Raw genomic sequence first — 17,741 nt, 5'->3', positions numbered from 1 at the left:
AGTGTGGATGTACCATTTATATGATATCATTTATATCATTTATCAGTTATTCACCAGTTGATGAGTACTTTGTGTTTTTTTGCCCTCATAAACCATGCTGTGGAGAAGGCAATGGCACCCCACTCCAGTACTCTTGCCTGGAAACTCCCATGGACGGAGGAGCTTGGTGGGCTGCAGTTGCTCAGAGTCGGACACGACTGAACCACTTCACTTTCACTTTTCACTTTCATGCATTGGAGAAGGAAATGGCAACCCATTCCAGTGTTCTTGCCTGGAGAATCCCAGGGATGGGGGAGCCTGGTGAGCTGCTGTCTATGGGGTCACACAGAGTTGGACACGACTGAAGCAACTTAGCAGCAGCAAACCATGCTGTAATATCATTTTACATATTCCTAAAATATTTGTGCCTTTATTTGTATAAAATTCATTTTCAGATATTGATGAATCTAAGAGTATGAATAATTTTAATTTAAATATATGTTTCCAGATTACTTTCCCAAAATTTTGAATTTCTTTTCATCTCCACCAAGAAGTTTGAGCACTCTCCCTTTTATCTTTAAAAGCAATAGAAGTCTTACATTCTGCCAATGTGATATATATAAAATGGTATCTTTGTTACTTTAATTTTAATTCCTGTATTTTATTTTATTTATTTAATTTTAATTCCTGAGCATAATGTCATCAGCATTTGGTTTTCATTGATTTGTCAGTTAAATTTTTTGGTTGTTTTTCAATTTGGGAAAGTTCTCTGTCAATAATTAGCTTTTGTCTCCCATCTATATCACAGATATTTTTCCTCCTATATATTGATTTGTTTAGGGTATATTTTGCCATATAAAAATATTTTTAAAATTTCTCTGTTTCCTGTTATGGATTTTAAAGTCTCTTAAGTTTTTTTAGGGATATCTTCCCAAATTTTATACTGAACATTCATTAATTAAATTCATTTAAAAACATTTAAATTTAATTTAATTAAAAAATTAAAGTATAATTGATATTAATTTCAGGTGTACAGTGTAATGATTCAGTATCTGTGTATACTGTGAAATGATCATCACAATAAATCTAGTTAACATTCATCACTATACATAGTTACAAAAAATTTTTCAATGAGAACCTTTAAGATCCTTTCTTTAGCATCTTTCAAATATATAATACAGCATTATTAACTATAATCACCATCAGTTCAGTTCAGTTCAGTCGCTCAGTCGTGTCCAACTCTTTGTGACCCCATGAATCGCAGCACGCCAGGCCTCCCTGTCCATCATCAACTCCCGGAGTTCACTCAGACTCACGTCCATCGAGTCAGTGATGCCATCCAGCCATCTCATCCTCTTTCGTCCCCTTCTCCTCCTGCCCCCAATCCCTCCCAGCATCAGAGTCTTTTCCAATGAGTCAACTCTTCACATGAGGTGGCCAAAGTACTGGAGTTTCAGCTTTAGCATCATTCCTTCCAAAGAAATCCCAGGGCTGATCTTCAGAATGGACTGGTTGGATCTCCTTGCAGTCCAAGGGGACTCTCAAGAGTCTTCTCCAACACCACAGTTCAAAAGCATCGATTCTTCGGCGCTTAGCCTTCTTCACAGTCCAACTCTCACATCCATACATGACCACAGGAAAAACCATAGCCTTGACTAGATGAACCTTTGTTGGCAAAGTAATGTCTCTGCTTTTGAATATGCTATCTAGGTTGGTCATAACTTTCCTTCCAAGGAGTGTGTTTTAATTTCATCGCTGCAGTCACCATCTGCAGTGATTTGGGAGCCCAGAAAAATAAAGTCTGACACTGTTTCCACTGCTTCCCCATCTATTTCCCATGAAGTGATGGGACCGGATGCCGTGATCTTCGTTTTCTGAATGTTGAGCTTTAAGCCAACTTTTTCACTCTCCACTTTCACTTTCATCAAGAGACTTTTGAGTTCCTCTTCACTTTCTGCCATGAGGGTGGTGTCATCTGCATATCTGAGGTTATTGATATTTCTCCTGGCAATCTTGATTCCAGCTTGTGCTTCCTCCAGCCCAGCATTTCTCATGATGGACTCCGCATATAAGTTAAATAAGCAGGGTGACAATATACAGCCTTGATGTACTCCTTTTCCTATTTGGAACCAGTCTGTTGTTCCCTGTCCAGTTCTAACTGTTGCTTCCTGACCTGCATACAAATTTCTCAAGAGGCAGATCAGGTGGTCTGGTATTCCCATCTCTTTCAGAATTGTCCACAGTTTATTGTGATCCACACAGTCAAAAGCTTTGGCATAGTCAATAAAGCAGAAATAGATGTTTTTCTGGAACTCTCTTGCTTTTTCCATGATCCAGCGGATGTTGGCAATTTGATCTCTGGTTCCTCTGCCTTTTCTAAAACCAGCTTGAACATCAGGAAGTTCACAGTTCACATATTGCTGAAGCCTGGCTTGGAGAATTTTGAGCATTATTTTACTAGCGTGTGAGATGAGCGCAATTGTGCGATAGTTTGAGCATTCTTTGGCATTGCCTTTCTTTGGGATTGGAATGAAAACTGACCTTTTCCAGTCCTGTGGCCAGTGCTGAGTTTTCCAAATTTGCTGGCATATTGAGTGCAGCACTTTCACGGCATCATCTTTCAGGATTTGAAATAGCTCAACTGGAATTCCATCACCTCCACTAGCTTTGTTTGTAGTGATGCTTTCTAAGGCCCACTTGACTTCACATTCCAGGATGTCTGGTTCTAGGTCAGTGATCACACCATCGTGATTATCTGGGTCATGAAGATCTTTTTTGTACAGTTCTTCTGTGTATTCTAGCCACCTTTTCTTAATATCTTCTGTTTCTGTTAGGTCCATACCATTTCTGTCCTTTATCACCGTACTGTACATTATATCACTATGCTATGCTAAGTCACTTCAGTCGTGTCTGACTCTGTTCGACCCCATAGCCGGCAGCCCACCAGGCTCCCCCGTCCCTGGGATTCTCCAGGCAAGAACACTGGAGTGGGCTGCCATTTCCCTCTCCAATGCATGAAAGTGAAAAGTGAAAGTGAAGTCGTGCAGTCGTGTCTGACTCTTAGCCACTAGGACTTATTTATTTTATAACTGTCAGTTTGTCCTTTTTGACCACCTTCACCCATTGCACCCACCCCTTGCATCTGGCAACCACTAACTTGTTCTCTGTATCTATAAGTTTGTTAGATTCCACATAAGTGAGATCATTTTTTCTTAATATAGACATTTATCACAATAAACCTCCCTCTTAGCATTGCTTTTGCTGTATTTCATAAGTTTTTTAAAAATATGATTTTTTTTAATTTATTTTTGGCTGTGTTGGGTCTTTGTTGCTGCGTGAGCAAGTGGGGGATACTGTCTAGTCTCAGCATTTTGGCTTCTGGTTGTGATGGCTTCGCCTGTTGTGGAGCATGGGCTCTAGGCATGGCGGCTTCAGTAGTTTCAGTAGTTGTGGTGCAGGGGCTTTAGTTGGTCTGCAGCATGTGGGATCTTGCCAGACCGAGGATTGAACCCTAATCTCCTGTATTGGCACATCGATTCTTTACTACTGAGCTACCAGGGAACCCCACCTCATAAGTTTTGATATGTTGTGTTTTCATGTTCACTTGTTTCAAGATATTTTTGAATTTTCCCTTGATTTCATCTTTGATCCATTGGTTTCCAGGAAAGTGTTGTTTAATTTCTACATATTTAACCATTGTGGTTGGAAAAGATACTTCATATAATTTTAGTCTTTTAAAATTTGCTTACCCTTGGTTTGGATCTAATATCTGATCTATCCTGGAGAATGTGAGCCTGGGTATTAGCTGAAGTGAATGTTTTGGAGGCAGCTTGTAGTTGTGTGTGTGTTTTTTTAAACGTTTTCAGCCATTCTGTGCCCTTTGATTGGATAATTTAATCCACTTACATTTAAAGTAATTCTTGATAATTAAAAACTTACTATTACCATCTTGTTCATAGTTTTCTGGTTGTTTCATTGTTCCTTTGTTCTTTTCTTCCTCTCGTGAACTGATGATTTTCCATTGGGGTATACTTTGATTCCCTTTTCTTTATCTTGTGTGTATGTGTATACTATAGTTTTTTGTTTGTTTTGTAGTTACCCTGTGGCTTACTTGAAATATGTTACAGATAAAACAGTTTATTTTAAGCTGATAACTTTGATCATATTAAAAAACTCTACTCTCTTTCCTCTCCCCTTACTTTGTTTTTGTTGCCATAATTGACATCTTTTTTATATTCTGTACCATAAACAAATTATTGTAGCTATATTTATTCTTAACACCTTTGTTTTATAACCCTTACACTAGAGTTAAATGGTTATCACACCATCATATTACAGTATTAGATTATTCTGAATCTGACTATATACTTACCTTTACCAGTGTATCGTGTAGTTTCATATGGTTTCATGTTATTAGTTAGCTGCCTTTCATTTCAGCTTGAAGAACTCCTTTCAGCATTTCTTGTAAGGCACATCTAATAGTAGGCGATGAACTCCCTCAGCTTTTGTTTGTTTGGGTAAGTCTTTATCTCATCTTCATTTCTGAAGGTCAGCTTTGTAGGGTCAAGTTTTCATGGTTGGCATTTTTTCTTTTAGCTCTTTGAATATATCCTCCCATTCTTTCCTGGCATACAATGCTTATGCTACAATATCTGCTGATAGCCTTATGAGAGTTGTCTTATATAAGATAAATTTTTTTTATTGTTGCTTCTTTGATTTTATACAGTTTTATTATAATTTGTCTTGAAGAAGATTGTCTTGCATTGAAAATTTGAGGTAACTTATAGGCTTCATGGACTTGGATATCCAAACCCCTCTCCAGGTTTGGGAAATTCTCACCATTCTTTATTTTTTTAAAAAAGTATTTATTTATCTTTGGCTGTGCTGGGTCTTAGTTGCTGTGTGGGCTTTTCTCTAGTTGTAGCGAGTGGAGGCTACTCTCTACTTGCAGTATGGGGGCTTCTCATTGCAGTGGCTTCTCTAGTTGTGGAGCACAGGCTCCAGGTGCATGGGCTTCAGTAGTTGCAGGACATGGGATGAATAATTGCAGCTGTGGCCTCTAGAATGTGGGCTCACTATTTTCTTTCTTTTTACATCTCTTTATCAGATATTTTTAAATGATCTGTCTTGCTCCTTCTACTGTCTTTCTGTAGCATTTCAAATTTTCTGGTTCTACAGCAGCAAGCTACTCTTGTTTGTTCTCAGTGGCCATTAGGCATCTAGACTATGGCGGTTCCCTGACAGTTTCAAGTCAAGTGGGACAGATACTAATTCCTTGAGCAGCCCTCCAAAACCCAGAAGGGCTGGATTCATGCCCTTTCTCCCTCCTTCCTAAAGGAGCTAGCTGCCTTTTTGCTAGCAGTGAAGTTGCTTATTCTTCATGACTCCCAGGCATCCAAACTATGCCAGTTCTATCAGTTCTCTGAGTAGGGCCATATATAGAAACGAGTCCCTCATGAAGTTCTCCAAGGAGCTGAAGCATTGGATGCATGCTCTACTCTTCTCTTTCCCCTTGATGGTGGGAGAGTGAACCAGGGTGTTTTTTCCTGGTGCTGAGCTATGCCAACTTCTGGAAGGGGCTGATGTGAGTAAAGTAAAATTACTCTTCTTATTTGTTCCAATACAGCTGTTTAAGTTTTAAACTCATTTGGGTACTCCAACTTCTTAACTTGATTATGGAATTCTTGTAAGGATATTTCATTGTACATATCATTACTAATTAGTATTTTTGTGGGTGAATTAGGGCTGGGACTTTCTATTCTGACAGCAAGGGGAAAGTGTCTTTTAATTTCATGGCTGCAGTCACTATCCACAGTGATTTTGGAGCCCAAGAAAATAAAATGGGCTTCTCTGGTGGCTCAGACAGTAAAGAATATGCCTGCAATGCAGGAGACTGAGTCGATCCCTGGGTCAGAAAGATCCTTTGGAGAAGGGAATGTCTATCTCCTCCAGTATTCTTGCCTGGAGAATTATATGGACAGAGGAGCTTGGTGGGCTGTAGTTCATGGGGTTGCAAAGAGTCAGATGTGACTAATAGCAACATTCAGATCGGATCAGATCAGATCAGTTGCTCAGTCGTGTCCAACTCTTTGCGACCCCATGAATCGCAGCACGCCAGGCCTCCTTGTCCATCACCAACTCCCGGAGTTCACCCAGACTCACGTCCATCGAGTCAGTGATGCCATCCAGCCATCTCATCCTCTGTCGTTCCCTTCTCCTCTTTCCCCCAATCCCTCCCAGCATCAGAGTCTTTTCCAGTGAGTCAACTCTTCGCATGAGGTGGCCAAAGTACTGGATAGCAACATTACAAGATATTAAATATGGTCCCCTGTGCTATACAGAGGTCCTTGTTGTTTATCTGTTTTATATATGGTAGTGTATATCTATTAACTCCAAATTCCTAATTTATCCCTGCCTTTCCCCTTTGGTAACCATAAATTTATATTCTGTGTGAGAATGTTTTTGTTTTGTGAATAAGTTAATTTGTATCATTTTTTTTAGATTCCACATACAAGTGATATCATATGATGTTTGTCTTTTTCTATCTGACTTACTTTACGAAGTATGACAAATTCTAGGTCCATTCATGTTGCTGAAAATGGCATTATTTTATTATTTTTCTTGGCTGAGTAAGTAACATTCCACTGTATATATTTATACCACCTTTTCTTTATCCAGTAATTTGTTGATAAACACTTAAGTTGTTGATGAACACTCAAACTGCTGCAGAAATGCACTCATCTCACACACTAACAAGGTAATGCTCAAAATTCTCCAAGCCAGGCTTTAACAATATGTGAACTGTGAACTTCCAGATGTTCAAGTTGGATTTGCAAAAGAGAGAGGAACCAGAGATCAAATTTTCAACATCCATTGGATCATTGAAAAATCAAGAAAGTTCCAGAAAAACATCTACTTCTGTTTTATTGACTAAACCAAAGCTTTTGACTGTGTGGATCACAACCAACTGTGGAAAATTCTAAAAGAGATGGGAATAGCAGACCACCTGACCTGCCTTCTGAGAAATCTGTATGCAACAGTTAGAACTGAACATGGAACAACAGACTGGTTCCAAATTGGGAAAAGAGTACGTCAAGGCTATATATTGTCACCCTGCTTTTTTAACTTATATGCAAATTTGTGGTGGTGGTGGTGGGTGGTTTAGTCGCTAAGTCATGTCCAACTCTTGTGACCCCATGGACTGTAGCCTGTCAGACTCCTCTGTCCATGGGCTTCTCCAGGCAAGAATACTGGAGTGGATTGCCATTTCCTTCTCCAGGGGATCTTCCTGACCCAGGAATTGAACCCGGGGCTCCTGCATTGCAGGCAGATTCTTTACCGACTGAGCTATGAGTCAGCATGCATTATGTGGAACAGCATGCATTATATGCAGAGTACATCATGAGAAACGCTGGGCTGGATGAAGCACAAGCTGGAATCAAGATTGCCGGGAGAAATATCAATAACCTCAGATATGCAGATGGCACCACCCTTATGGCAGAAAGTGAGGAAGAACTAAAGAGCCTCTTGGTGAAAGTGGAGAGTGAAAAAGTTGGCTTAAAGCTCAACATTCATAAAACTAAGATCATGGCATCTGGTCCCATCACTTCATGGGGAAATAGATGGGGAAACAGTGGAAGCAGTGAGAGACTTTATTTTTGGGGCTCCAAAATCACTGCAGATGGTGATTGCAGCCATGAAATTAAAAGATGCTTACTCCTTGGAAGGAAAGTTATGACCAGCCTAGTTCAGTTCAGTTCAGTTTCTCAGTCATGTCAGACTCTTTGTGACCCCATGAATCGCAGCATGCCAGGCCTCCCTGTCCATCACCAACTCCTGGAGTTCACTCAAACTCATGTCCATCGACCAACCTAGACAGCATATTAAAAAGCAGAGACATTACTTTGCCAACAAAGGTCCGTCTAGTTAAGGCTATGGTTTTTTCAGTAGTCATGTATGAATGTGAGAGTTGGACTATAAAGAAAGCTGAGCACCGAAGAATTGATGCTTTTGAACTGAGGTGTTGGAGAAGACTCTTGTGAGTCCCTTGGACTGCAAGGAGATCCAACCAGTCAGTTCTAAAGGAAATAAGTCCTGAATATTCATTGGAAGGACTGATGCTGAACCTGAAACTCCCAATACTTTGGCCACCTGATGTGAAGAGCTGACTCATTTGAAAAGACCCTGATGCTGGGAAAGATTGAGGGCAGGAGGAGAAGGGGATGACAGAGGATGAGATGGCTGGATGGCATCACTGACTCAATGGACATGAGTTTGGGTAGGCTCTGGGAATTGGTGTTGGACAGGGAAGTCTGGCGTGCTGCAGCTCATGGGGTCGCAAAGAGCTGGACATGACTGAGCGACTGAACTGAACTGAAGAAGATTCTTGAGAGTCCCTTGGACTGCAAGGAGTTCCAAGCAGTCAATCCTAAAGGAAATCAACCCTGAATGTTTGATGCTGAAGCTGAAGTTCCAATACTTTGGCCACCTGATGCAAAGAGCTGACTCATTGGAAAAGACCCTGATGCTGGGAAAGATTGAAGGCAAAAGGAGAAGGGGGCAGCAAAGGATGAGTTGGTTGGATGGCATCACTGACTCAATGGACATGAGTTTGAGCAAACTCCAGGAGATAGTGGAGGGCAGAGGAACCTGATGTGCTGCAATCCACGGGATTGCAAAAAGTTGGACATGACTTAGGGACTAAGCAACAACAACATTAGTTGCTGTATAACACAACAACAATGACAATGGTAACTGTGTTTAGATAAACTAACCTCTATATTGTTTACCTTAATGGCTACACCAATTTACATTCCCACCAACATTGTAGGAAGGTTCCCTTTTATCCACACTCTCCGCAGCATTTAGTATTTGTAGACTTTGATGATGGTTATTCTGCCTGGTGTGAGGTGATGCTTCTTTGTAATTTTGATTTGCATTTCCCTAGTAATTAGCAATATTGAGTATCTTTTTGTGTGCCTTTGGCCATCTGTATGCCTTCTTTAGATAAATGTCTATTTAGGTCTTCTGTCCATTTGTTAATTGAGTTGTTAGTTATTTTTTGATATTGAGCTATACTGTTCTTATATTTTAGAAATTAAGCCCTTGTCAGTCACATTGTTTGCAAGTATTTTATCCCTTTCCATAGCTTGTCTTTTTGTTTTGTTGATGGTTTCCTTTCTGTGCAAAAGCTTGTAAGTTTGATTAGGTCTCATTTATTTATTTTTGTTTTTATTTCTTTTGCCTTGGAAGACTGATCTAAGAAAGTGTTGCTATGATTTATGTTCAAGAATGTTTTGCTTATGTTCTCTTCTAGAAGTTTTATGGTGGTGTGTCATATTTAAGTTGTTAAACCATTTTGAATTTATTTTTGTGTATGATATGAGCGAGTGTTTTAACTTGATTGATTACATGTGACTGTCCAGCTTTCCCAGCGCCACTTCCTGAAGAGGCTGTCTTTTCTCCATTGTATATTCTTGCCTCCTTTGTTAAAGACTTTTTGCCCATACATGTGTGGGTTTATTTCTGGGCTCTCTATTCTGTTCCATTAATCCATATATCTGTTAATCCATATATTGTGCCAATACCATGCTATTTTGATTACTGTAGCTTTATAGTATTGTCTGAAGTCTGGAAGGGTTATGCTTCCAGTTTTGTTCTTTTTCCTGGGATTGCTGTAGCAATTCCAGATCTTTAGTGGTTCCATATAAATTTTAGGATTATTTGTTCTAGTTCTGTGAAAAACATCATGGGTAATTTAATAGGGAGAGTATTAAATCTGTAGATTGCTTTGGGTGGGATGGCCATTTGGACAATATTAATTCTTCCAATCAAAGAACATGTAATATCTTTCCATTTATTTGAATCATCTTCAGTTTTCATTATCAATGTTTTATAGCTCCCATTAAGTGAGTAAGTCTTTCATCTCCTTTGTCAGGTTTATTTCTAGGTATTTTGTTTTTTTTTTTTAATTTGATTTTAAGCAGAATTTTAAAAAACTTTCTCCTTCTGATATTTCATGGTTAGTGTAAAAAAATGCACTAGATTTCTGTATGTTAATCTTGTATCCTATACCTTGCTGAATTCGTTTATCAGTTCTAATAGTTTTCATGTGGATTCTTTAGGGCTTTCTTTATAGAGTATCATGTCATCTGCATATAATGACATTTTTACCTTCCAATTTGGATTTTTTTTCTTTGTCTTGTCTGATTGCTATAGCTGGGACTTCCAATACTATGTTGAATAGAAGTGGTCAGAGTGGGCATTCTTGTTTTGCTCCAGATTTTAGCAGGAAGGCTTCTAACTTTTCACCTTTGAATATTATGTTGGCTGTGGTGCATTATATTTATTGATTTTTCAGATGTTAAATCAACCTTGCATTCTTGGAATAACTCCCGCTTGGTGATAGTGAATAATTTCTTTACTGAGTATGGTTCTCTAGTATGTTGGTGACAATGTATGTTTTTATATTCATGAGAGATATTGGTGTCTAGTTTTTTTCTTGTGATGTCTTTGGTTTTGGTATCAGGGTAATATTGCCCTCAGAATGAAGTGTTTACTTCTCTTCTATTTTTGAAAGAGTTTGTACAGAACAGGTGTTAACTCTTACTTAAGTGTTTGGTAGAATTCATTCATAGTAACTTTTGGTCCTATTTGTTTGTTTTCGTTTTGTGTGTATTTCCATCATTATGTATTCAATTTCTTTACTTTTTATAGATCCATTCAGGTTTTCTATTTCTTTTTGACTCAGGTTTTGTATTTGTATTTTATATAAATTTGTCTGTTTTATATAAGCTATTTATTTATTGGCATACAATTGTTCATGGTATTCTCTTATAAACCTTTTTATTTCTGTGAGATCAATAATAATGCCCCTTATTTCATTTCTGGTTTTAAGTAATTTTAGTCTTCTGGTTTTTTTCTCTTGGTCAACCTAGCTAAAGTTTTGCCAGTTTTGTTGATATTTTCAAAGAACCAACTTTTGGCTTTATTTTCTTACTCTGTTGTTTTACCATTCTTAGTTTCATTTATTTCTGCTCTAATGCTAATTATTTTGTTTCTTCTGCTTGCTTTCGGAGAAGGCAATGGCACCCCACTCCAGTGCTCTTGCCTGGAAAATCCCATGGACGGAGGAGCTTGGTAGGCTGCAGTCCATGGGGTTGCTAGGAGTTGGACACGACTGAGCGACTTCACTTTCACTTTTCACTTTCATGCATTGGAGAAGGAAATGGCAATCCACTCCAGTGTTCTTGCCTGGAGAGTCCCAGGGATGGGGGAGCCTGGTGGGCTGCCGTCTCTGGGGTGGCACAGAGTCGGACACAACTGAAGCGACTTAGCAGCAGCATCTGCTTGCTTTAGATTTGATTTACTTTTCTTTTTACTGTGTCTTAAAGTAGAAGATTAGGTTATTGAAATGAGGTATTTCTTCTTTTTAAATGTCAACATTTATAGCTGTATGTTTCTCTATAAGCATTGTTTTAGTTGCATAAGTTTTCATATGTTGTGTTTCCATTTTTGGTCATTTAAGAGTATTTTCCAGAGAAGGCAATGGCACCCCACTCCAGTACTTTTGCCTGGAAAATTCCATGGACGGAGGAGCCTGGTAGGCTGCAGTCCATGGGGTCGCTAGGAGTCTGACACAACTGAGCAACTTCACTTTCACTTTTCACTTTCATGCATTGGAGAAGGAAATGGCAACCCACTCCAGTGTTCTTGCCTGGAGAATCCCAGGGACGGGGGAGCCTGGTGGGCTGCCATCTCTGGGGTCACACAGAGTCGGACACGACTGAAGCGATTTAGCAGCAGCAGCAGCAGCAAGAGTATTTTCTGATTTTCCTTGTTCTTTCTTCTTTGACCCATTGGTTATTTTAGCATATGTTATCTAATTTTCACATATTTGTGAGTTATTCAAACTTCCTTTTGTTATGATTTCTTGTTTCATATCATTGTGGTCAGAGAATATTCTTTGTATGGCATCAATTTTTAAAAATTTATTGAAGCTTGTTTTATGACTTAGTGTTGAGAAGGGAAGTCTCATGTGCACAGTCTTTCAACCCTCATTCAGCTACATAAGAATGGGTCTTGGAAAGGGAACCCATGTACGCTGTTTGTGGAAACGTAAATTGGTGGCTACTATGGAAAACAGTATGATATATTCTCAAAAAACTAAAAACACAACTACCATGTGACCCAGCAATTTCAGTTCTGGATATATATTTTTTTAAAAATGAAAACACAAATTCAAAAAGATACCCGTACCCCAGTGTTCATAGCAGCATGTGTGTGTGCTTAATTAGTTGGTCATGTCTGACTCTGTGACCCAGTGGACTGTACCCTGCCAGGCTCCTCAGTTCATGGGATTCTCCAGGCAAGAATACTGGAGTGGGTAGCCATTCCCTTCTTCAGGGAATTTTCCCGACCCAGGGGTGGAACCCGGGTCTCCTGCATTGCAGGCAGATTCTTTATTGTCTGAGTCACCAGGGAAGCCCTCATGGTAGCATATTATTTACAACTGTCAATAGAAGCAACCTAAGTGTCCATCAACAGATGAATGGATAAAGAAGATGAACCCATAAAAAAGAATGAACTTTTGCCATTTGTAACAACATGGATGGACCTTGAGTGTATTATACTAAGTAAAACAAATCAGATAGGGAAAGACAAATACTATATGATATTACTTATTTATGGAATCTAAAAAATAAAACCAACTAATGAATGTAACAAAGAAGAAATATACCTATAGATATAGAAAAAAAACTAGTAGTTACCAGTGGGGAGAGGGAAATGGGGAAGGATAAGAACAGGGGAGGGAATCAAACATAGTAGTTTGTAGAGGTACAAACTATTATATATAAAATAAAAAAGCTACAAGGATATATTGCACATCACAAGGAAAATAGCCAGTATTTTACAATAACTGTGAACCAGTATGGTGTACATATGTAACTTATTTTAAAAAAGAAGGTATTGTCAAATGTAGTCGATAAAGTTTGAGAAATATTTGTGCTGTAAAGTAATAAAATTGTTTTAAAGTGGGATTGTTATGGCTACACAGTTTGTACATTTTCAAAAATGAGTTGTTTATTTAAATACGTGAACTTACAACAAAAAATTATACCTAAGAAAATAGAATGGGTCTTGATAAGGAATGGAACATTTCCTTATCAAGAAATGAAGAGTCCATACAGCCTTTGCTAGGTATATATACAATGTGGGGCTACATTTCCCTGTTTCAGGCTCAATGGATGCTCTGCTTGGAGCATGCTCATCATGTGGCACCTATCCAACTCCAATTAAAAAGTTATTTTTATTTTTATTGAAGTATAGTTGATTTATAATATTGTAACATTTTCAGGTGTATAGTAAGGTGATTCAGATATACATGCATGCATGTGTGAGACCCTAGGGACTGTAGCTTCCATAAGCCTCTTATCCTTATCCATCAGAGGACAGACAGAATGAAAACCACAATCACAGAAAACTAAGCAAACTGACCACATGGACCACAGCCTTGTCTAACTCAATGAAACTATTAGCCATGCCATGTAGGGCCACCAAAGACAGACGGGTCATGGTGGAAAGCTCTGACAAAATGTGGCCCACTAGAGAAGGGAATGGCAAACCACTTCAGTATTCTTGCTTTGAAAACCTCATGAACAGTATGAAAAGGCAAAAAGATATGACACTGAAAGATTAACCCTCCAGGTTGGTAGGTGCCCAATATGCTACTGGGGAAGAGTGGAGAAATAATTCCAGAAAGAATGAAGAGATGGAGCCAATGCAAAAACAACACCCAGTTGTGGATGAGACTGGGGATGGAAGTAAAGTCTGATCCTGTAAGGTACAATATTGCATAGGAACCTGGAATGTTAGGTCCATGAATCAAGGTAAATTGGAAGTGATCTAACAGGAAATGGCAAGAGTGAACACTGACATTTTAGGAAAGGAGAAAAGGAAAGATATACCCATTTGAATGCAGAGTTCCAAAGAATAGCAAGGAGAGATAAGAAAGCCTTTCTCAGTGATTAATACAAAGAAATAGAGGAAAACAATAAAATAGGAAAGACTAGAGATCTCTTCAAGAAAATTAGAGATACCAAGGGAACATTTCATGCAAAGATGGGCTCAATAAAGGACAGAAATGGTATGGACCTAACAGAAACAGAAGATATTAAGAAGAGGTGGCAAGAATACACAGAACTATACAAAAAAGATCTTCACAATCCAGATAACCACGATGGTGTGATCACTCACCTAGAGCTAGACATCCTGGAATGTGAAGTCAATTGGGCCTTAGGAAGTATCACTATGAACAAAGCTAGTGGAGGTGATGGAATTCCAGTGGAGCTATTTCAAATCCTGAAAGATGATGCTGTGAAAGTGCTGCACTCAATATACCATCAAATTTGGAAAACTCAGCAATGGCCCCAGGACTGGAAAAGGTCAGTTTTCATTCCAATCCCAAAGAAAGGCAATGCCAAAGAATGCACAAACTACCACACAGTTGCACTCATCTCACACAGTATTAAAGTAATGCTCAAAATTCTCCAAGCCAGGCTTCAGCAATACGTGAACTGTGAACTTCCAGATGTTCAAGCTGGATTTAGAAAAGGCAGAGGAACCAGAGATCAAATTGCCAACATCCGCTGGATCATAGAAAAAGCAAGAGAGTTCCAGAAAAACATCTATTTCTGCTTTGTTGACTACGCCAAAGCCTTTGACTGTGTGGATCACAATAAACCGGAAAATTCTTCAAGAGGTGGGAATACCAGACCACCTGACCTACCTCTTGAGAAACCTGTATGCAGGTCAGGAAGCAACAATTAGAACTGGACATGGAACAACAGAGTGGTTCCAAATAAGAAAAGGAGTATATCAAGGCTGTATAGTGTCACCCTGCTTATTTAACTTATATGCGGAGTACATCATGAGAAATGCTGGGCTGGAAGAAGCACAAGTTGAATCAAGATTGCTGGGAGAAATATCAATAACCTCAGATATGCAGATGACACCACCCTTATGGCAGAAAGTGAAGAAGAACTAAAAAGCCTCTTGATGAAAGTGAAAGAGGAGAGTGAAAAAGTTGGCTTAAAGCTCAACATTCAGAAAATGAAGATCATGGCATCCAGTCCCATCACTTCATGGGAAATAGATGGGGAACCAGTGGAAACAGTGTCAGACTTTATTTTGGGGGCTTCAAAATCACTGCAGATGGTGATTGCAGCCATGAAATTAAAAGACACGTACTCCTTGGAAGGAAAGTTATGGGCAGCCTAGACAGCATATTAAAAAGCAGAGACATTACTTTGTCAACAAAGGTTCGTCTAGTCAAGGCTATTGTTTTTCTAGTAGTCATGTATGGATGTGAGAGTTGGATTATAAAGAAAGCTGAGCACCGAAGAATTGATGCTCTTGAACTTTAGTGTTGGAGAAGACTCTTGAGAGTCCCTTGGACTGCAAGGAGGTCCAACCAGTCCATCCTAAAAGAGATCAGTCCTGGGTGTTCATTGGAAGGACTAATGATGAAAATGAAACTCCAATACTTTGGCCACCTGATGCGAAGAGCTGACTCATTTGAGAAGACCCTGATGTTGGGAAAGACTGAAGGCAGGAGGAGAAGGGGAAGACAGAGGATGAGATGGTTAGATGGCATCACTGACTCAATGGACATGAGTTTGGGTAAACTCCGGGAGTTGGTGATGGACAGGGTGGCCTGGTGTGCTGTGGTTCATGGGGTTGCAAAGAATCAGACACGAGTGAATGACTGAACTGAACTGAACTGAACTAAAATGGACTGAAATGGGCGAATTTAACTCAGATGACCATTATATCTACTACTGTGGGCAAGAATCCCTTAGAAGAAATGGAATAACCCTCATAGTCAACAAAAGAGTCGGAAATGTATTACTTGGGTGCAGTCTCAAAAATGACAGAATGATCCCTGTTCGTTTCCAAGGAAAACCATTCAATATCACAGTAATCTAAGTCTATGCCACAACCAGTAATGCTGAAGAAGCTGAAGTTGAAGGTTCTTTGAAGACCTACAAGACGTTCTGGAACTAGCACACAAAAAAGATGTCCTCTTCATCTGCAATGAAGGGACTGAAATGCAAAAGTAGAAAGTCAAGAGATACCTGAAGTAACAGGCAAATTTGGCCTTGGTGTACAAAATGAAGCAGGGCAAAGGCTAACAGAGTTTTTCCAAGAGAATGCACTGGTTATAGCAAACACCCTCTTCCAACAACTCAAGAGAAGTCTCTCCACATGGACATCACCAGATGGTCAATACTGAAATCAGATTGATTATATTCTTTGCAGCTGAAGATGAAGAAGCTCTATACAGTCAGCAAAAACAAGGCCAGGAGCTGACTGTGGCATAGATCATGAACTCCTTATTTCAGTAATTCAGACTTAAATTGAAGAAAGTAGGGAAAACCCTTAGACCATTCAGGTATGACCTAAATCAAATCTCTTACGATTATACAGTGGAAGTGACATATAGATTCCAGGGATTAGATGTGATAGACAGCATGCCTGAAGAACTATGGATGGAGGTTCATGACATTGTAAAGGAGGCAGTGATCAAGACCATCCCCAAGAAAAAGAAATGCAAAAAGGCAAAATGGTTGTTTGAGGAGGGCTTACAAATAACTGAGAAAAGAAGAGAAGTGAAAGGCAAAGGAGAAAAAGAAAGATATACCCATTTGAATGCAGATTTACAAAGAATAGCATAGGGAGATAAGAAAGTCTTCCTCAGTGATCAATGCAAAAAATAGAGGAAAACAATAGAATGGGAAAGACTAGAGACCCCTTCAAGAAAATTAGAGATACAAAGGGAAAGTTTCATGCAAAGATGGGCTCAATAAAGGAAGAAATGGTATATACTTAACAGAAGTAGAAGATATTAAGAAGAGGTGGCAAGAATACATAGAAGAACTATATAAAAAAGATCTTCATGACCCAGATAACCACGATGGTGTGATCACTCACCTAGAGCCAGACATCCTGAAATGTGAAGTCAACTGGGCCTTAGGAAGCATCACTATGAACAACGCTAGTGGAGGTAATGGAATTCCAGTTGAGCTATTTCAACTTCTAAAAGATGATGCTGTGAAAGTGCTGCACTCAACATGCCAGCAAATTTGGAAAACTCAGCAATGGCCCCAGGACTGGAAAAGGTCAGTTTTCATTCCAATCCCAAAGAAAGGCAATGCACAATTGCACTCATCTCACATGCTAGCAAAGTACTGCTCAAAATTCTCCAAGGCAGGCTTCAACAGTATGTGAACCATGAACTTCCAGATGTTCAAGCTGGATTTAGCAAAGGCAGAGGAACCAGAGATCAGATTGCCAACATCCACTGGATCATCAAAAAATCAAGAGAGTTCCAGAAAAACATCTATTTCTTCTTTATTGACTACACCAGAGCCTTAGACTGTGTGGATCACAATAAACTGTGGAAAATTCTTAAAGAAATGGGAATACCAGACCACCTTACCTGCCTCCTGAGAAATCTGTCTGCAGGTCAAGAAGCAACAGTTAGAAGTGGGCATGGAACAGCAGACTAGTTCCAAATTGGGAAAGAAGTACATCAAGGCTGTATATTGTCACCCTGTTTGTTTAACTTACATGCAGAGTACATCATATGAAATGCTGAGCTGGATGAAGCACAAGCTGGAACAAGATTGCCAGGAGAAATATCAATAACCTCAGATATGCAGATGACACTATCCTTATGGCAGAAAGTGAAGAACTAAAGA

At 39.2% G+C, this 17,741-nt stretch overlaps 1 protein-coding gene and 1 pseudogene across 5 annotated transcripts in view; both read left to right on the top strand.

The window, feature by feature from the left end:
• Positions 1–17,741, top strand: part of LOC102413394 (protocadherin alpha-C2) — a 195,043-nt gene that overhangs the window by 83,259 nt on the left and 94,043 nt on the right. The window lies entirely within an intron of this gene.
• LOC123466159 overlaps positions 1–17,741 on the top strand; it is a 120,221-nt pseudogene that overhangs the window by 42,058 nt on the left and 60,422 nt on the right.

This window comes from Bubalus bubalis, chromosome 9 (assembly GCF_019923935.1).
Source record: "Bubalus bubalis isolate 160015118507 breed Murrah chromosome 9, NDDB_SH_1, whole genome shotgun sequence".
Taxonomy (NCBI): Eukaryota; Metazoa; Chordata; class Mammalia; order Artiodactyla; family Bovidae; genus Bubalus; species Bubalus bubalis.
Note: the sequence above shows the minus strand (reverse complement) of the source record. Positions and strands in the feature narration are given on the sequence as shown.